At 42.1% G+C, this 21,460-nt stretch overlaps 1 protein-coding gene across 2 annotated transcripts in view; it reads left to right on the top strand.

The window, feature by feature from the left end:
- Positions 1-21,460, top strand: part of CRH (corticotropin releasing hormone) — a 184,623-nt gene that overhangs the window by 96,280 nt on the left and 66,883 nt on the right. The window contains exons 1-2 of one of the 2 annotated variants that reach the window (XM_027575155.1): positions 2,465-2,562; positions 3,049-3,195. The exons of the other annotated variant lie outside the window; for it this stretch is intronic. The gene's annotated coding sequence lies outside the window, so the exon portion shown is untranslated. Of the gene's footprint in view, positions 1-2,464; positions 2,563-3,048; positions 3,196-21,460 lie in introns of those variants that run through there. 2 annotated transcript variants of the gene reach the window in all.

The raw sequence follows: 21,460 nt of genomic DNA, 5'->3' as shown, positions 1-21,460 counted from the left end.
TTTCTTGGTTCTTAGATGAACATCATTATAACTGTGAAATTTTGACACCTTTTAAAAATAGCTGTAATTATTACTATTTCTTCCAGGACATTGACTTTGAACCCATCTGGGACCCCTAGTAAAGTTTCCCACAGCTGGCCCAGAGTAATATTGGGGGAAAAGGCAAAGCTATTCTGTTTCTCACCTGCTACCTCCAGCTGTTCTCCAGCCGTGAAGCCAAAGGGAATGCATTGCTAGGCATGTATGTACTGTAACATGAAGTATCTCTGGAAGCCTGCCTGAATTTTCAACTGCAGAGCCAGTGAAGAGGACTTGAGTGACCCTCATTGCTCCTTGCTGTTAGGTAAATGGGCTGTGGCACAGAGAGAACTAAAATTCCTCCGGGGATGTAGTAGAGTGTCTGGGTCCAGAGGGTCCTTCAGGTTCTGCCTGGTTGGCTGACTTCCAAATCCAATAGTGGTTCCAGGGGTTTCTTTTCCTGTTAAGTAACTACCCAGAGTGATCCTTCCTCCATGGAACCCATACCTTCATGGGGCATACTTCCTTGGGATTTAACCAGACATTGATCCAAATCAAACCTGTAGCATCCAAAGTCCCAAATGATGCTGCCCTCTCATTAACAGTGCTTTTCTTTTCTTACTTTTTTTTTGTTTTTTTGAGAAGAGCATGAGCAAGTGGTGGGGAGGGAGAGGGAGAGAGAGAATCTCAAGCAGGCTCCACCCAGGGCTCAACGTAACAACCCTGAAATCATGACCTGAGCTGAAACCAAGAGTCAGATGCCCAGGCGCCCCAATAGTGCATTGCTAATAGGAAAAGGATGGTGGTTTTGAGGCAAGGGAGGGTATTTAATGTGTGCTGTCTGCCTGATTGCTTTTGAACCCTGGGGGTCTGGGCTCTTGCTATCTGTCTGGCTGTCCTAGTGTCTTAAGCTCTAGGAATGACAAGTACTATGTACTGGGTTGGAAAGGTCAGCCTTGCCAGAAAGAGATTCTGTCCTTGTTAACATCTCAGCTCGATTAATGTCTGCTGTTTCTCTTTTTCCCTGCATTTTTTGTTCACTGGATCTGTGGTTCACCGGTTCTTTTATTTACTTAAATTTGGAAGGTGGAGACAGAAAAAGAAAAGATTTTTAAACATTGAATTCTTACTGTTTGGCATCAAGCACATGATTTTTTGGTTCAGATTGGAAGTATTTGGATAAAGCTAAATTTTAATTTTCTCTTTAGTAGATTATCCTTGATTTTTATTCTATCATTGTGAAAATTCACTATAAGTTTGTATGTATCTGGATTGTTTTGTATTGCAGAATTCTTCAGGCATGAGTGGTGCTTATTTAGGCAATTGTATCAACATCCATAATACACATATAGAGATTCAGTCATTTTTGATGGTAAAAGCTTCTTAGGATATGGAGTGGCACAGCTGCTCATAATGGGAAGTTCAGGCTGGTGAAAAATAAAGTTCATTTTTGTGGCAATAAAATACCGAAGAAAATAACCACTTGCCATGCTTATTTATAAACTACAATCCCTTGTAGGATCTTAAACAATAATGAAAAGAAAAACAGAAATGAGAACTTGCCCCTCCTAAGAGTTTACTTTTTTCACTCTACATTCCCTAGCCGGAAGCCTCAATTTTTTTAATCATGAGTTTTTAAGAAGAACATCATTTTGCATTTCCTGGACAATATATCATGCAGTGACTCACAGAACTGGGGTGTGCAGGGCAGGCACATCAGGTTGCTCTAACTGAGAACAAGACAACATGATGTCACAGAGTCAGCTCTGTGTAATGCGTCATCCACACAGTATTACCAAGCAGCTCTTGGCTTGATTCTGAATCTCAGAAGATGCTGCAAAATGCTGGAGGGAAAAAATCTGTCTAATGGGACTGTCTACTGCATTCATAAAATAAAAATCAATTTGATCCTTCGGAGGTACCTTTACTCCCAAAGGATCCCAATGTACTCAGCTCCTGCCCCAGGAGTATTAGTCATACATCTCTGAAACATCATCTCCTCTGTGCTAGAAAAGGCAGGCCCCTCTGAGGCAGCCTTCTCTGCAACAGGTTTTATTTTGAGAGGGATATTAAATAGTATTTCTGAATAAATGATGGGAATAAATGATGGAATTTGAACAAGACCCTGTGGTTAATAATCCTCCTTTTTTTAGAGGCCTGTATGGTTTAAGAGGAAAGCCCCCTCTATATGGTAGAGAATAGAATGTGAATTCACAGGGACTTGAATAGGATGAAGAGGTCAGAGGACAGGTGAGAACAGTTGGAGGAAAAGTAGACAGTACCCAATAACTAGGAGAGGAAATCAACCCATAGGTTTAAATGGATGAGAAAGCTATCAGGTCATCACTGTATGAAAATGCATCAGATGTTTTGAGGCCCTTGAATGTCCAGCATCTTGAATATGGAGAGTTTTTAAAAGACCATCTGTTCCATCTTCTGCATTCAGGTTAAATTGTTTAAAAGCATCTCGGCAAGATGAGAATCTATCCTGCTTTAAAAAAAGCCCTGGGAAAGAATACCAGAGAACAAAAGATAACATATTATGTAAGTTAAATTCCTCAAGTTTCAACTAAAGCTGTGCTCTCCTTGTTCTTTGTTAAGTGAAAAGTAGCTTCTTGCTATGTGAAAGCCATTCCCACAGTTGAAAGATATTATTGTGTGGCTCTTTTTGTTAAACTCTAAAATTCCATTTCCTTAAAAGTTTTTCTGTTTCATTTCTTAATTCTGACTCTATGAAGATTAATAAGAGGGTCTAATATTGAATAGGAGAGCCCTTGAAACCTGCCAGAATTTCACTTATTTAAAGCACTGTTATTATTATTACTATTTTATTATTTCATATTCCTTCTGAAGAATCTGCAGAGCCCTTCACAGAGAATATGACCAAGAGCTGAAGAACTGGCAGGATAGGAAAGAGCCAGTTAAATCTTTGACTCTTCCTGCCTGTGTAGCACAAGAATGAGTGACATGTTGTAAACGAATTATAGGAAATGTAGCACAAAACCAACTTTGATTGAACTGGACTTTCAGGTGGGCTCCTGTCAAAGTGCATCAGACACAGCATCATTGGAGACTCTTGCCAGTACCAGTTATCCTGGTCCAGTCACCGGCTATGAGGTTTCAACATGGTTGCTCCTGTTTTCTTCCCAGCGCTGGTACCAAATGGCTGGCCCTCAGGTACACTTCCCAGGAGTGGTTAGGATCAACTCCTCATGGAGCAGTCACCATCATTCCATAGGTTCAGGTTTGCAAGAGTAATGTTCCAGAGGCTGTTGATTTCTTCCTTTGTAGTCTGTCAGTGATCCACATAAGCTGCACTAGGTGGTTGGTGGTGTCTGGCTTCAGCTTCTTTCTCTTATGTGTAAATAACTATTAAAAGTGACACCACATGTTAATTTGGCCAATTTTAAAACTCATTAAAACAGTAGAGTTATTTGTCCAAATAACATATAGTCATAACAAATTAAAAACCCAATACCTAAATATGATAAAATATAATTTTCACTAACTTGAACTCGCTTCAGTTTCTACTAAGGCTAATCCTGATTCTAAGAAAGTATTTACCCCGAAGATACAGATGTAGTGAAACGAAGGGGCACCTGCACCCTAGTGTTTATAGCAGCAATGTCCACAACAGCCAAACTGTGGAAGGAGCTGAGATGTCCTTCAACAGATGAATGGATAAAGAAGATGTGATGTATTATACACACACACACACACATACACACACACACACACACACAATGGAGTATTACTCAGCCATCAGAAAGGATGAATACCTACTGTTTATATCAACATGGATAGAACTGGAGGGTATTATCCTAAGTGAAATAAGTCAATCAGAGAAAGACAATTATCATATGGTTTCACTCATATGTGGAATATAAGAAATAGTGCAGAGGATCATAGCAAGAGGGAGGGAAAACTGAATGGGAAGAAATCAGAGAGGGACACAAACCATGAGAGACTCTTGACTCTGTGAAACAAACTGAGGGTTGCTGGAGGGGAGGTGGGTGGGCGGATGGGGTAATTGGGTAATGGGCATTAAGGAGGGCACCTGATGTGATGAGTGCTGAGTGTTATATGCAACTGATGAATCATTGAACTCTACATCTGAAATTAATGATATACTATATGTTGGCTAATTGAATTTAAATTCAAAAAATATTTTAAAAACATTCAGAAAATATGCTTGAAGCATCCTTTGGTACCATGTACTGTGCTAGGAATTGGGTTTGCAATAATGAATCAGACAAAGTTGAAATTTGTTCAGAGAGATGATAGTATACAGAAATATAGTCTTCTTAGAGATTGAAAACCTCCTCTGGAATTGCAGTTCTTTCAGGATGTGTATGGTGCCTGGGGTCTGACTTTAGTTCCTGAGAATTTTAGAGCAGGAAGTGTGCTAAAACCCTTGTAAGTAGCAGAGGAGTAAAAATTAAAAATGTACCAGGTGAAGGCAGGCTTTCAATTGCCTGCTTCTAGTTCTCAAAAGAAAAGTGTTGCTTGATCCTTTGTTTCCCTGTGGTAAAGCAAAAGAGAGAAAGGAAAAATGTGGGGTCGTGTCCACAGCATTAAGTCTCATGATTTTTTTTTTTCTAGAGGGCAGTTGCCCTAGTAGCTTCTAAGTCACAGGTTAGTTTCATATAGTGATTTTCTTACCTATTTTTTTCTGATTCCTTTTGATTTTTATAGTGTGGCCTCTGAGACAGTTTTCTTATATTTTAAAGTAAGTATCTATTATAAAATATGTTCATTAAAAATTGTACATGTTCATTAGATTTGGAAAACAAAAGTATATAGAAAAAAGAGAATAAAGGTCTATAATCCCCTTACCTAAACACATCTACCATTTGTATTTTGGTGAACTGTCTGCCAAACTATATTTTTCTTTGCATAAGTTTTATTTTAAAATGTGAAATTATAACCTATATTATGTGGTTATAATTTCACATTTTGTCATTTGACTTATCATTACTTCTTAAGTATTTTCCATAGTATAACACTCTTCAGAATCCTTGTTTTAATTATATCATAATAAACATAATTATACACAATATAATAATTATAAACAAGTATAAATCATAAGCAATGATAAAATTAATATTGTGCATATTATGTTAATCTAAAGCTAGGAAGATACAGTTTATATCAAAACTAATTCATCAAATAGTCTTGAATAAGACATAGGACTTTAAAACTGAACTCTAAACTTTTCAAACACCTACCGTAAGCCTCTCTCTGGTCCCCCTCTCTCCTTTATGAGGAGGAGAATCTTGCTGCTCCTGTAGGTTTCTCCTTTCTCCCATCAACTATGTCACTTCACCAATCCAAACTTGCCTGAATTGAGCCCTTGACTGTCAGGTGTTTGAATGACCAGACTGTCTTTCTGGAATGGGTCAATCAGCCCGTGTGTTGCTGCCTCTAAGTGAAGCATAGACTTTAGCAACTGTCTGATAAATTTACCTCAAGCTTCCTAGAAACAATTTAGGTCTGAAATACCTAGTTTGGTTGGTATCAGGGACATTGTAATTTAGTGAAAATTGCTACATTTTGTCAGGGGAGGGGCCAGGTTCTCTCCTTGGCAGAGTGTGGAAGAATGGAGCGAGGCAACTGGCAGGACAGTGGACATGGAAGCTCTAAGAAATGTGACTTGGAAGTGGGGGGACAGTCTGGGAGAAGGTCAGTGAGGAAAGGCTCAGCAATTTTTCATCTGAAGTCAGTTTGCAGCATGGCCATGAACAATGAATTTAGATGTGCTCACATGCTTGGTTGAATGTCTTGGTGAGGACCCGAATTGGAAAAGGAAGCTAATGCAGAATATTATATCTCTTTTGGTTGGTGTTTCCTAGGTGGACAGTTGGAACCTTAAAGATTTTGTGGGCCAGTCACATGCTTTAGAGCTATACAGTATCACATAATTAATATGATATATTGAAATGGAAAGTTAAGATGTACATGATTGCTTCAGATAATTTTATCATTTGATTATAAGTTTGGAGTTTGACAGTTTAGGCAACAACCAAGACCAATGAGCAAGAGGATATGAAACATGACTGCCATCCCACCTACCTGTGACCATCCAGACTTCTTTGTACAATAGCACTACATGTAGGAGCTGCTTCAGGTAGAGGGGAGGCAAGAACAAGGTGTGTGTGTGCGTGTGTGTGTATGTGTAGTGGTACGTGTTACTCTGGTCTGAGCACCTAATGGCCAGACCTTCCTGGGCAGATTCTTAGAATGGGTCATTACTATGTTCTATGTACCCAACATGCCGACGGGAGTGACTCTGCAGACATGTGTGCCCACCTATCACTGGCGATTCCTTGGAGATGTCTGGATTTGGTCAAAGGTATTGCTGGGCCCTATGTAAATTGTCACTTTTACCAGTCAGGGCCTCCTATGTCTTCTTTTACCCATCTGCATAATTCTCCTTGCTTAGGAAGCAGTGGGCAGCCGTTGGACACAAAAGAATCTGATTTTCGAGTGCCAAATAATTTCAACTCCGCTTTTTTGAAGTTGTGCTAGGGCCCTGGGACAGCATGTGAAATTATACCTTGCTTGCCAGGTTGGGCAGATGGCTTTTACCACCACAGCTTCTGTGTCAGACAGGGAATCCCACTAGTGACGTGCTGTCTGATTATGTGGGAAGAAGCTCTCTGGTCCTAATTGGTTTCCACATGCACAGCTCTCATGTTACACAGAGACCAAGAAATAAAAGGGGTTTGAAGTGTGGTGCAGGCAGCAACACATGTGTATAATTGCAGTTTTCTTTGCAGTACTTCTCCCCATTAGGATTTAATTGCTCAGAGATAATTGAACCACACACAGGTCCTGAGGGCCTTGTAAAGGGAGACTGCATCACTCCACCAATAGCTATTGTCATTCCTGCGGCATCTTCCTTATCCGGGCTCTGTACAATGGGGAATAAATTAATGGTGTTGTTATGTCTTGGTGCTGATGGAATGTAAAGAATCTGGGGTATTATTCAGGGTGCTAAATAAATTGTCTTAGAGAAGTGCCAAAAGCTATAATGTCCACTCAGTTCAGTGTTAGTGAGGGACTAAGGCACTCAGGTCAAAGCACTTACTGTTAAGGGAGGTGAGCCTTGTCTCAAAGCCAGCTTCTCTAGCTGCTTACATGAGCCAAACTGACCAGAATTGACTGAACTCGCCTCTTTCTTTAGCATATGCAGTCTCAACCATGTAGCTACCCCAAACCAGACATATCAGTTCTCATCAGGCCATTCCCAGATGTTACCCCAAAATGGATTTGGTGTAACCCTGAGGAGCAATTACCAATGGCTGGAATCAGACCATGGGCTGATGAGGGTCCATGTTAGGGGGCGGGGAGAACTTGTCTGAGGAATGCAGTTGAGCTGGGTGGATGACTGTGATGTCATAAACTTGAGAGAAGAATAGCTGTGTTGGCTTTTTTTTTTTTTTTTTAATGGCGGAGGAATGGTGTCTAGAAGCAGCAGTAGGGAGCAGGGAGAATGTCCACCGGTCTTCATGGTGTCTGGGAAGCCAGTGAATGAGCAGTCTCCCCTGAGAGGCCTTCAGGAGGGTGATATCATTACTCACTCAATAAACGTGTTGAGCGCACCCGAGTGCTGGGGAAACTGGGTCTATGCCCTCGTGACCTGGGGAGATAAGCGATGCAGCACTGCAATCAGTGCTCTCCCAGGCCAGCTTTCAGTCAAGTCAAAGAGGACCAGTCCGGTAGAAGCAGAGCTCTGTGGAGTCTGAGGGTGTCCAGGAATTCATTTACAGTGGACAGGAGTCTAGGCCAGGAGGGAGAGTGTTGGAGAAAGGGAGCAAGGAGGGTCTAGGTGAGGGAATCCAGAAAGTCTCTCCCTCTCACAGCAGCTGCTTCCTGCTTCTTTTTTCCACGCACTGGCCTACTCTCTTCCTCTGTCCACTTGGCAGAAAATGGCTGTTTGCAAAGACCCTGGGCTTTCCCTGCTCAAGGGACCAGCCCAGATTGAAACCAGACACTCTTAACCCCAATTCCAAATTTCCAACTCTGGCCCCGCATAGATCATAGCCAGGAGGGTGGGTTGCAGAGTATAAATATACCTGGAATGCCTAGCTTGGTAAGGGGCATTTTCCAGAGAAGGGAGGTTGTTGAGAACTGGGTGAAAAGCCTAAAAGGTGTCTTCTTTGGGCCACTTTTCAGGTTTGGGGAGGATGCTGGGTGTGAGTCCTCCAGTGTGGAGTTTGTATAGGGGCGGCTGCTATTCTTGGGTTCACTGGCACATTGTTGCTTTTCCCTGAAACCTCCTTCAAACAAATCCAAATGCAGAAAATTGCCAAAATACTCTCCAATCTAATCAGATTAACTTTAATAATATCAGCTTTACTCTCCTGCTCTAGTATTAAAAGGAATCTACATTGGGTTTCCTTCTCCTGCACAGGTGATTGTTAGTTGGCAGCATGTTTTTATTCATAAAGAAAATGTAGTATATCTTTAATCAAAATGAAAAAAGAATATACATCTAAATGATAGAGTAACATTTTACTAATTTCTCTCCACCAGCTAAGCTTCATATCTGTGCAGTTCTCGTCTTGCTGCACAGGAGACCTCTTTGCTTCTTAGACACGCTCTTTGTGCATCCAAGGTAATCCGTCAGAGCTGGTGCAGCTGCTGGTGTCCCTGAGCTGCTGGGCCTGGATCACTCTTCATTTCCTGGGGCTGACTCAAGAGCAGCCCTCTTATTGATGATGTCGGGCTCGGCCTTTGGTGTCTGATGGATGGAGCCTTGGTCTGGGTTTATGGATTATATTTTTAATGGGAGATAGTCAAAACCCAAAGAATTTGAATGGATCCTTGGCTTGACACTTCCTGCTTGGACAGACCCTGTCGACAAGATGAGAGGGATCTATTTTTAGAACAGATGGAAGAGAACTCTCAGGGTCAAGCTCTATCCCTGAATTCATTTGCTCCATTCATTTATAGTTTGTGTTTCCAGTACAATATTGGTTACTCGATGCATAGTAATAACACAGTGATCTGGACCCTACTCTCAGGGAGATTTCTGTCTAGTAACAGTTTCCATCAGCATGAGTGCTTTGATAGCTGAGTAGAGGTGTTAGGAGAGAACTTAGAAGTGTCTGACCTGCACCCGGGGGGAGCTGCGCAGGCTCCAGGAGGAGGTGGTAAGTGGAGATGTGAATGATGAGTAGCTGTCACCTGGTGAGGAGAGCAGGAAGATAATGTTCTGGGTACAGGCACAGCTACTTTGGAGACAGGAGAGCAAGGTGTGTTAGAGCATCTATGGAAGCCCAGGAGCACAGGCATGGGGTGGCCTGGGGCTGGGGTGGGAGCCACATTGTACAGGCCAAAATGCTGGGACTTTCTTCCAAAGAGAATATAAGCCCCTGAAAGGCTTTAAGCAAAGGGGATGCAGGCGCTTCTCCTCCTTTAGTGCCTCTAATTTCTCCTGTAGGGTCAACAATGCTTTAATGAAATGTCATGATTCCAGTTAGGTAAATGTTCCCAGGCCCATAGTCATTTTATCCACATGCATGAATGAGAAGTGAATTTTTTAAAAATTATGTATTTGGTCCTGTCTGCTGGGGTCAGCTGAGGGCCTTTCTCAGCTTCCCCTCTTTATATACCTAGTTCCTGCAGACCTTTGGGACTCAAACCTTGGACTCATGTCCAGTCTAGCTTCTTGCCTTGGCAGGAGGAGTGACTTCTGTAGGAGCCCATGACATATGTTTCTCTCTGCTTGCCTGGTGGGAGGTGGGTTACTTTCCCTGTTGAGGCATATAGGAACCCGTGTCATTTCTGCATAGTCTGTAGAAAGTGTGGGGACAGGAACGTAAGTCACAGCTGTTACATCGAGGCTCTGCAAGGATCCCTACAGGGCTCCATGTGCTGGAGGTTTACTTGGGTACAGGGAGGTTATTTTCATCTCTTTGGAGCTGCTTCATTCTGTGCTTCCACTCAGGTGGCCTTCTTGCCTCATCCCACAATTTGCGTCAACAACTAGGGATTTCAGGGGGTGGAGGAGACAATTGAGGAAGATTCCAGTTATGTCAGTAAGATGCGTTTACGTGCTCTGTGCTGGAAGTGCAAGAAGACAAAGTTCAGTTTTGTTCCATTCAGAGTTTTATTTCTGACTGTGATTTCTGGAGACCTGAAGGTGTTGAAGGTGATTTAGTCAAGAATATGGGCCCAGGAATTGAACACACCTGGGCTGGCCCCTGGCTTTGCCACCTACTAACCATGTGAACATTTGGCAAGTAAGCCATCAGTTCCTTCTCTAATAGCTTGGGCACAAGAGTTCAGAGAGTTGCTGTGAAGGCTTTTCTTTTCCAGCATTATTGAGATATAATTGACATATAACATTGTGTAAATTGAATGTGTACAATGTGGTTATTTGATACATGTTTATATGGCAAAGTGATTACTACAATAAGGTTAATTAACATATCCATCACCTCACATAATTACAGTATTTTGTGTGTATGATGAGAACATTTAAGATCTCTCTTACCAACTTTATGTAATATAGGTATTATTAACTATAGTCACTATGCTATATATTAGATCCCCAGAACTTATTTATCCTATAATTAGAAGTTTGTACCCTTTGACCAACATCTCCAATTCTCCCAACTCCCAGCCCCTGGCAGCCACCTTTCTAATCTCTTTTCTATGAGTTTGGCTTTTCTTAGACCCCACATATAAGTAAGATCATACAATATTTGTCTGTCTGACCTTTTTCATTTCGCATAACACCCTAAGGGTCCATCCTTGTTGTTGCAAATGGCAGGATTTCCTCCCTTTTTTATGGCTATAAAATATTCCTTGATGTGTGTATGTGTGTGTGTGTGTGTGTACCACATCTTCTTTATCCATTTATCCGTCAGTGGACACTCAGGTTGTTTCCATGTCTTGACTATTATAAATAATGCTGCAATGAACATGGTGGTGGGGGAAGCCGATATCTCTTTGAGATGGTGTTTTTATTTCCTTAGGGTATATACCCAAAAGTAGGATTGCTGGATCATATGATAACTCTATTTTTAATTTTTGGAGGAAATGTACACTGTTTTCCATAGTGGCTGCACTAATTTACATTCCCATCAACAGTGCACAAAGGTTTCCTTTTCTCCACATCCGTGCCAGCACTTATTATCTCTCATCTTTTTGGTAATAGCCATTCTAAAAGTGTGAGATGATATCTCACTGTCATTTTGATTTGCATTTCTCTGATGATTAATGATGTTGAGTATCTTTTCATGTACTACTGGCCATTTGTATGTCTTTTTTGGAAAAATGTCTACTCAGATTCTCTGCCCATTTCTTAATCGGATTTTTATTATTATTATCATTATCATTATTTTCCTAATGAATTATATGAGTTCTTTATATATCTTGGATATTAATCCCTTATCTGATATATGTTTTGCCTATATTTTCTCCCATTCCATAGGTTGCCTCTTCATTCTGTTGATTGTTTCTTTTGCTGTGCAGAAGATTTAGTTTGATATAGTACCATTTGTTTTGTTTTTGTCGCTTGTACTTTTGGTGTCGTAGCCAAAAAACTGTTGCCAAGACCAGTGTCAAAGAGCTTTTTCTCTATATTTTCTTCTAGGGGTTTTACAGTTTCTTATATTTAAATCCTTAAGCCATTTCAAGTTAATTTTTGTGAGTGGTGTAAGATAGGGGTCTAGTGTCTTCTTTTGCATGTGAATATCCAATTTTACCAGCACTATTTATTGAAATGACTATCTTTTCCCCATTGAGTATTCTTGGCTCCCTTGTCAGGTATTAGTTGATCCTATATGCATGGGGTCTTGATCCTGTTCCACTGATCTATATGTATGTTTTTATGCCAGTGTTACACTGTTTTGATTACTATGGCTTTGTAATATAGTTTATTTTATTTATTTTATTTTTTGTAATATAGTTTAAAATCAGGAAGTGTAATGCTTCCAGCTTTGTTCTCCTTTCTTAAAATTGCTTGGGGATATTCAGGGTCTTTTGTGTATCCTATGAATTTTAGGATTATTTTCTGTACATTTGTGAAAAATGCCATTAGAATTTTGATAGGGGTTGCATTGAATCTATAGATGGTTTTAGATAGTATGGACATTTTAACAGTATTAATTCTTCTGATCTGCAGACAGGGGATATATTTCCATTTATTTGTGTCTTCTTCAGTTTCTTTCATCAATATCTTATAGTTTTCAGTGTAACAGATCTTTTATCTTCTTGGTTAAATGTATTCCTAAGTATTTTATTGTTTTTGATGCTGTTGTAAATGGGATTGTCTTCTTTATTTCTCTTTCAGATATCTCAGTGTTAATATATGGAAATGCAATTGATTTTTGTAGGTTGATTTTGTATCCTGAAATAATACTGAATTTGTGTATTAGTTCTAACAGTTTTTTGGTGGATCTTTGGGTTTTATATATATAAGATCATATCATCTGCAAACAGAGACAATTTTAATTCTTTCTTTCTTGTTTGGATGCATTTCATTTCGTTTTCTTGCCTAATTGCTTCAGCTAGGACCACTGTGAAGGCTTAATGGTACCTAGCAGATGCTCAATAAATGACCACAATTATTATTAATGATGTGATATACAATAAAAAACTAGCCATTATTAGTATAATGGCAAGTGGTGCAAAGCAGGGACTCTAAGGATGGGGAATTCATGTTCTTGAGAACATTAAAGAATCTCTGCGGCATGGAAGTGGCAGGATTCTTCCTGCATGATTACTTTCCCAGCTGTGTGGCATTTCTCCTCTCAACTTGATCACATACTTCGCCATCAACATGAAGGATCTTAGCACATCCAAAGTATGTGTTTTAAGACAAATTGGAATTATGCTGCCACATACCCGCAAGAGCACACTGGAAACAAAAGAACAAATCTGAACATACGTTTATTGACTAGACTTGCTTGGGTGAATAGCCCTGCACAGACGATGGCCCTGTTTCACAATTCATTAAGTTGGAGATGAAAAGCTCAACACAGGCACAGTCTTAGGCATGGCAGTTACTGAAGGACAGCTGTGATCCATGCTTCCAAATGAATTGTCAGTGTTTTACTGTACTTGAGGTAGAAGGTAGTGGTTTTCATTTCAAAACTTGCTTTGAGAAGGCCAGGAGCTACAGACAGAAGCAAAGGGCCTGGCACCAAGTAGTTCTCTTGGCTGCTCCTGTCACAGCAGGGACGGGGGTCCAAGTAGCCTTTGGCCCGCAGACGGCGTGGATGTGAAGAAGCAGTGACATCTGCAGCCTCCTGACTTCTCCATATGCTGGAGGAGAAGTGAGCTGCACATTGTAGCTAAGTCTACAGCTGCTGTTCCACCTCAAGGATCTTCTTCTAGAAGTATGGGTTCACAAGGTCAGTAAGGAAAACAACCAGAAGAAAAAAATCTTTCTTCATTTTGGCAACAATTCAAGAATACAGCTTGAAAGATGATATTCAAGGCAAAGGTTTGGAGATCCTGAAGTTTCACTCCATGGGTCCCTGTCTTTGCTGAAGTTTCCAGGTGTTAGGATCACGCTGGTATGAGACAAATGGACTAAATTTACCAGCTCACCTAGTTGTCCTTGAAGCTGGAGTCTGGACAGAGGTCAGTCAAGCCTGTTGACCATGTGTTCCCTTGTACTCCTGTGGTGAAGGCATGTAATGGGGCCAGCGGCACAGCTTGCAAAATCCATCACCATCTGTGTTCATTCATCAACCCCAAATGTCTGATGTTCATGATGTACCCAGCACTGGGCTGAGGAGGACCTGGGACTACAGAGATGAAGGTCTTGGTTCCTTTTTTCAGAGTCATGGTAGGGTGGGGGCACAGACAAGTGGACTCTGAGGTTGATGTGGCAGGGACTAGGCAGGATACCAGGGACATGCTGGGGAAAGGGCACCCAGCCCAGCTCAGCCAGGAGGTGATGCTTAAGCTGTGACTTTAAGGACTGTTATGAATTGAAAAGTGTCCCCTCCTGCAAAAGATGTGGGAGTCCTAACCCCTAGTACCTCAGAATGCGACCTTATTTGGAGTTAGGACCTTTATGAGGTAATCGAGTTAAATGAAGGTCATTAGCATGTGCCCTAACCCAGTATGTATCCTGATAAAAGGGGAAGATAGAAACAAAGACACACACATGCACACACACACACACACACACACACTCAGGGATTATGCCACAAGAAGATTGGAATTATGCTGCCACAAGCCAAGGAGTTACCAGAAGCCAGGAGAGAATCCTGGAACTGTTCCTTCCTAGCACCTCCAGAAGGAACATGGCCCTGCTGACACCTTGATTTTAGACTTCTAGCCTCCAGAACTGTAAGATAATAAATTCCTGTCCTAAGCCAACCAGTTTGCAGTATGTTATTACAGCAGTAACTAGGAAACTAATACTTGGAGTTGGGGTTATCCAGGTGAAGAAAGAGGGGAAGGGAACCACCCCGTGCCCAGGCAGGGAGACAGGGTCATGGTACATTGTTTGTTGGTACAACTGGGGCTTCGAAACAGGGTGGGGTCCTGCCAGGAATTGAGATGGGAGAGGGCTGAGGGGCCCTTCCTCTCTTTCTCCACTTGGATAATTCCTAAGTCCTTATTACTAGTTTCCCACTTCCTATTGTAAAAAGACTGGTGAGGAGGGTGTGTTGCTTAAATCATAAAGATCTTGGCCTGGTGCCTTACTAAGGAGTTCGGGTTTAATTCTGAAAGTGATGGGGAACTAGAAAGGAATTCCATTACAGCCAGCTTGGCAGCATTGCAGAGATGTAGTTGCGAGGCGTGGTGCTTCGGGAGGGAGGTTGCTGTGGCAACCCTGGCGGGGAGTGCTGAGATCTGAAATCAAGGCAGTGGCGAAGAGAAGAGGGACCAGGAGGAGGTGCTGCTGAGGAGAAGGTGAGTGTCTGTCTGTGGCTCAGAGAGGTGTGGGGGGAACAAGACCAACTGGATGCTGGTGGACCTCACTGAAAGAGGGAGGACAGAAGAGGAGCAGTTGCCTGCTGGGGAAGGTCGGTGCCATTTTAGGCCTGCTAAGTGTGAGGAGCCAGTGAAACATCTGCAGGGCCCTGGATAAGTGTGAGGAACTTAGGGGACCCTGTCCAGGCTCTTGCCTGGTATGCACAGTCCCACCTGTGAAAAGTGTGGAGAAGAAGACAAGGCTGAGGGTGGTGTAGGGGTCCCACCAGGATGCTCCCCACTCTTTACTATGCTCAGAGGGGCTGAGTTACAACCTGAAGAGGCCCCACTCCCTTCTTCCTCTATGGCTGGGGCCCTAACTAGGATCCCTGGATCCCTGGTCTGTCTGGACAGACCACACCTGGCCACTCAATCTTGCTGATCTGCGGCTGGGCTAAGAAGTGGATGTGTTTGGTCCTGGGGCAGCCTTCGGGGAACCCATCTTAGAGATCTGAGCTAGTCTGCCAGCCTGAGCCTAACAACTCCTAATCCAGATACCTCATTCTTTGGCTCTTACTGGTCTATACTATACTTCATTGCTGCAATATGAGCTGTGGGCTAATGTCAGTGGCCACAAACCTGGGCTTTAAATCTGGAGACCCCCTCATGTGGGGTTTGACTTTGCCCCAGGTAGATTATGCAGGCAGCTTCATTTTGCTTAATTTCCCCATGCCTCAGTTTCCTCACCTCAGTCCCCGCCACAGTCATCATCTAATCAGATTGCGGAGGATTAACGTGAGACGATACAGGAAAATGCTTTGACCTGTCTGAAGGAAAAGTACCTCATGACCTACACTTTTTTATCTTATCAGTATTAATAATATCTTGCCTGCTGGAAAGACCACTGTATTGTTTTGGGCTCTCTGCTGGGAAGTCATGCTTGGTATTTGATTTCTCTCCTTTGATACCTTTTCTCAAACTGGCTCTCTTTTAAGACTTACTTTCAGATTACCTTAAGACTGGTTTTCCATTGGTATTTTTCTGTCATCTTCTTTTCAAGTGATTCTTGCAGCACTTAATAAGCTTCTATTGAAAGATACATTCACTTTCTCCCAGCCTGAGCTGAGGGCCTGGCCTCTCTCTCAACACCTGCTTGCTACATTCAGGAAGGTTATACTCATTTTCCTGCCTCATAACTAGATGAATTATAATATACTCAGCTCAAGACCTGTAAGCCAGGCAGTCATTCACAGTGAGATAGCAAAACTGGATTCCTCATTAGAAGATGCTCAGAAGGATTAAGGGAAAGGCTTTATTTCTATTAATATCAACCAACATCTATCAGATGCCCACAGGGCACAAGGCTCCATACAGCATAGAGAATGGCACAGCTTCATCATTATCGAGAAATTCTGGGCCATTGACCAAATAAAGGAGAAAATCCTTATATGGATTCCCGTCATCCATAAACCCTTAATATTGGATACCATGACTCTGCAGCTTGCATCAGCTTCCCAGCTCTGCATCAGTTTCCCAGCCTGGAAGTACAGAATCTGGAGGGTGAGATCCAGGAATCGGTATTTTTAGGAAGTTCTCCAGGGTGATTCAGGTGCATGTTTAAGTTTGAGGCCTGCCATAATGCTCTCAAAGGCATCTTGATGGACAGTGCCATCAGGTGCGGGAGCAACTTGATTGCCCTCACCCAACTTCCTTCATGCTTACTATTATTTACTCAGTCAACATGTATTTTATTGAGGGCTGGCTCCAGGTCAGATGCTGTGCCTCATGGTCGGTGCTCCAGCCAACACACCAGTGAGTAGGAAGTACATAGTCCATGCTCCCAGGAACCTAGCATCTTCTGCTGTGACCTTGAGGTTTGCCTGGATGAGAGAAGGCCTGGCGTTCTGCAAAAGGGAGGTCAGAGTCTTTGTGGCTGGGAATATGAGGGACTGTATAAATAGGGGAAGACCCATGCAATTCCTCTCTTCTGCCTTTTTTTGCTTTTGCCTTTCTGCCACAAATATTTATGGAGACAACACTTTGTGATGTGGATCTAGGTCGTTCTGGATCCAAATGCCTTCCACAGGCACTGTGGTGCCAGGCCAGTTCCTTCTGTGACACGGGACCTCCTAGTGCAAAGAGGATAGCATGAGGTTGTGGTTGTGTGGTGTGAAATCAAGGCCTGGACACAGAGCTTGACAATGCAACAGGACAAGTTCCCCTTCTCATGGAGCTTACATTCTGGCAGAAAGAAGCAACATAAACAAGAAAACAATAAGGACAAAATAAGTTCAGATAGTGATACTTCCATGAAAAAATAAAACCAGGTGGTGAGATGGGCAGTGACTCTTTGAGGATTTGGGATGTTAGGGGTGACCCCACTGAGGAGGTGCTGGCTCAGCTGGGACCCAATAGCCAGCCTTGCAAAGATCTTGGGTGGGGGACATCTTGGGCTGAGGGAAGAGCAGGGTGAGCTCCGTCCTTTAGGTAATGAGGGGCCTCTGGTAGCTGAAGTACAGTGAGGAAGGGAAGAGGGTTGGGAGGTCACTCAGAAAGGCAGGCAGGGGCCATACCTTGTAGGGTCTAATGAGGACTTGGAATTTTATTTTAAGTGAAATGGGAAATCATTGGAGGGTTTTAGGCAAGGGAGATATATGATTTAATTTGTGTTTTAAAAATACCCACTTTCCCTTGTGCAACTAAAATATCACCAGCACCCATCTAGACCTGAAGCTGGGTTGGTTTCTGACAGAATTTTAGGTTTTACCGTGCACTGGTGACACAGCCTTGAAAAGGCAGCAAGATTTAAAGTAGACTCTGCATCTCTGAAAACAATGCCTAAATCTTGTTCCCTGTTGTTCCTTGAGATGGGGCACCAGGTACAAGACTTCTCCGTTGCATCCCTTTTCTGCCTTGAGAGTTGTTGGTAGTTCTTGGGTAGGCACTGACCTTGTGAGAAAGCCCCTGGACCTTCCTTCAAGCCTGCATCCACCTGTGGTCCCTGGTTCTGTCTTCCTGGCCTAGTTGTACTGTTGTACAAGGTTAGGCTTCTAAGCCTCTGTTTCTTTGCTGTCTCTGGTTTGCCTGGAGATCTGTGTCCAGGACCACGAGCTCATTCACAACTTCTTGGGGCTCAAAGAGGCAGTTTGGTGCAGCTTGGTTGTGAAGGTGTGTGGTTTTCCTGTGCGACTCACTTGGCACTCAGCAGGGAGTTGGGCTGGGATGCAGGGCTTTTGTCTCCTGTTACAGTGCTTCTGTTGTGAAATGTTATTTCTAGATTTTCCTGGGGCATTCAAGTGAATCCCCTGTGGAGTATGTTTGCTGGCTTATTTATGATACTCCTACCTTACTCCAAATATGCTTTAAGATATCTAACAAACATACATAAAGTACAGATTAGAAAAAGTTGAGAAAGAGTGGAGATAAAATGGTATAAAAATGAGGCCAATTTAAAATTCAGACTGGAAATTCTTTATACTTGCCTATGGGTGGATGACAAATTTGCTTCTCTTACAAGCAACATAAAGGACAGTCCTGCCTCTGCCTGTCATGGGCAGTCTCCATGGCTGACAGATTCATGAGGGTCTCAGCCTTGACACGCAGGGTAAGGTTCCTTTTCAAATGCATGTCCCTCTTGGGGACAATGCAGACAGGGTAGGCAGGTATTCATGGGACAAGGCTTGCAAAAGTAGCAGGACTGAAAGAGAGAAGATCATGTGCTGTGGGGTGAGGTACGTGTCAGTTTTAATCCTGCTGCTCTGCTTATTAGCTGTGTGATGTCAAGCAAACCATTATGAGTTTCAGTTTCTTCATCATAAAATAGGGCTAATTATGCTTACCTTATGAGGCCTGAATGATCTATGTAGACTCATAGAATGTACGCCCCAAGTGCAGCCTTTAGCACTGTCATCACCAAGATGAGCATGTTGATTGACACTTGGCTAATAGTTATTGAAAGCCAACTATATGAGTATCTATGCTACCTTACTTACCCTACAACAACCCTGGAAGGAAGGCATTATTATTCATGTTTTAAGGTAAGGAACTATAGACTCAGAGAAGTCAACGAATTTGCCTAGCATAGCCAGCCTTTGTCTACCTTGCCTTTAAGGGGTTAAAAAAAAAATGCTTCAAGGACAAACTTCAGTCCTGCTCAGGGAGTACTAATAGTAATATTAATTATAAAAATAATCCTTATTGGACATTTTTTGGTGTTAGGCATTGCTATATATTTTACATGAACTATCTTACTTAATCTTTAAAACAACTCTCTGGTATCAGTATTGTCTTTATGCTTGTTTTATCTTTAAAATACTGCAGCTTAGAAAAGTTACTTTAGCAAGTTGAGAATCCAGAATTCCTTAGACAAGCACAGGAGACTTTGTTCATTTGTTTGTTCGACAGCTAGACATTGAATAGCTGTCATGTCCCAATCTCTCTGCTAGGCCCCGAGGATTCCATGATGTACAAAACAGAGAGTCACTACTCTCATACAGCCTGGGAATCTTATGGGGGAGACAGTCACATCCAGCAAAATAGGGCTCATATATTAATTAGTCTCTTGTCTCTAATTTTGGGTTTCTTTCTCCTATACTATAATGGGAACTATAGATTACCTTCTATCCTGCTGGTCTGGTCTTAGACAATTCATATTTTTGTAAAATTGATGAAATTTCATCAAAGCAAATGGTCTCATTTTATGGATTGGTGTTTTATTTGTTTTTTATTTGTTTGTTTTAGCTATAGACCTCTTCTTTCAAACAGAATCTTCCATAGGAGCCCTCTGTAGGCATGAGCAGTTGTCCATGTGACTATGTGTATCTATAGTTACATAAATACATATACACACATATACAGATTAATGTGTGTGTAGGGGAAGAAAAACTGCTTCTACCCTCTTAGGTTCAGTGTTTAGAGGCCTTTAAATTAAATTGACAAAAGACAGATTAGTGAGAGAAAAGACAGATTTTTATTCATTTAAGTATGTACATGGGGGTTCACAGAAAAATGTGACTCAAAGGGGTGGTTAAAATTTGGGACTTATTTATCATCTTAATAGGGAAAAGTAAAAGGGAGAGGGGCACTTAGGGAAAACAAATGACTTCTTAATGGGGAAAGGGTGGGGATCAAAGAGCTCTTAAGGGAAAACAAGTGACTTTTTAGAAAGATAAATGGGCTTTTGGGAAAATAGTTGGGAGATACAGTTTTTTGACAATGTCTGTTTGGGTGGAAGAGTGACTCTTCCCTGGCTCCTTCTGGGGAGGGGATTTATGACAATTGAGTTCTTTTGAGGTTTTTTTTTTGGAAGTTCTGCTTTTCGTCAGAAAAAGCATTTCAGGAATTTAGATACTTTCAGCTCAAAATAATTTTGATGCCATAGTGGTGTATTCTGGATCCCTTCATGGCATAAATGTTTCCATGATCCATGCCCATATACCATCAGACACAGAGATAAGGATCAGTGAGAGGGCATCTAGAAATGGTATCATTTCTAGGTTTCTTTTCTTGGTCAGGGATTTAGGCCCACTTTGAGCAGAGGTCATCCATCTCCATAGTGTGGGATTCACATGCTTCCAGGTGTGGGAGAGCTGGAAAATCCATACTTACCACATTTGTATCAGCTTCTGTTCATTCCATAAAGACTTCTTGATTACTTGTCAGATGCCAGGCATGGTGCTGCAGCTGGGAATATAAGAATGAAAAATATCCTCACTTTTAAGGAGCTCACAGCCTAGTGAGGAGACAGTAATGAAACTCATAATTAAATATTATGTGATAAATACTAGGATAGACAAGGGCCCAGTGGTGTTATGGGACCTAGCAGAGAATTCTCAACTCTGCCCAGGATGGGGGAGAAGAGTGAGATGGCTTTTGAACTGACTATGGAAGGATGGATGGAAGATCACCAGGGGGACAAGGAATTGCAGGCAGAGGGAATGTGTACAAAGGCATGGGAGCACACAACCTACGGTGTGTTTGGGAATTGCTGGTGATGCCATGATTAGAGCATAGGTATGTTCCTGAGGTTGGATGTTGAGGGGATGCAGAGGATAAACCTAGAGGGCTGTCTGAGGCAGGCCAGGAAAGACCTTAGAACACCCTAGCAAGAGAGTGGAGAGTAGGTTGGAGGGAGAGGGCGCTGTAGTCAAGAGGCCCACCAGCAGAAGTGGAAATTGAGTTGTGAGAATGGATTAAGAGTAATGCTACGAACATGCTGCGTTTTCATGCGGCACTTTCACTATCCACCTGGCTGGGCCAAGGGGAAGGCTGAAAGTTAAATGTTGGAAAAATGCTCTGGAATATCTTCTTGTGGCATCTAGCTTTGATTATTGTTACAGCACATGCATAACCAGGAAGGAATTATACATATGTATTTCCCAGTGGCTACTGCTAAGCCAAAGGGAAAAGAACATTTGCATTTCTTAAAGAATTGATTGAGATTCTAAAGCTACACTGGAAAGTTAATAGTAAAATGCACAGCTTGAAAGACTGCTTTTTGGCATGAGAGTGCAGACCAGATTGACTCTAACTGTGACACAGTTTTTAATTAAGT

This window comes from Zalophus californianus, chromosome 4 (assembly GCF_009762305.2).
Source record: "Zalophus californianus isolate mZalCal1 chromosome 4, mZalCal1.pri.v2, whole genome shotgun sequence".
NCBI classification, from domain to species: Eukaryota; Metazoa; Chordata; class Mammalia; order Carnivora; family Otariidae; genus Zalophus; species Zalophus californianus.
The sequence above is the reverse complement of the archived record's forward strand: the minus strand, read 5'-3'. Positions and strand labels throughout refer to the sequence as shown.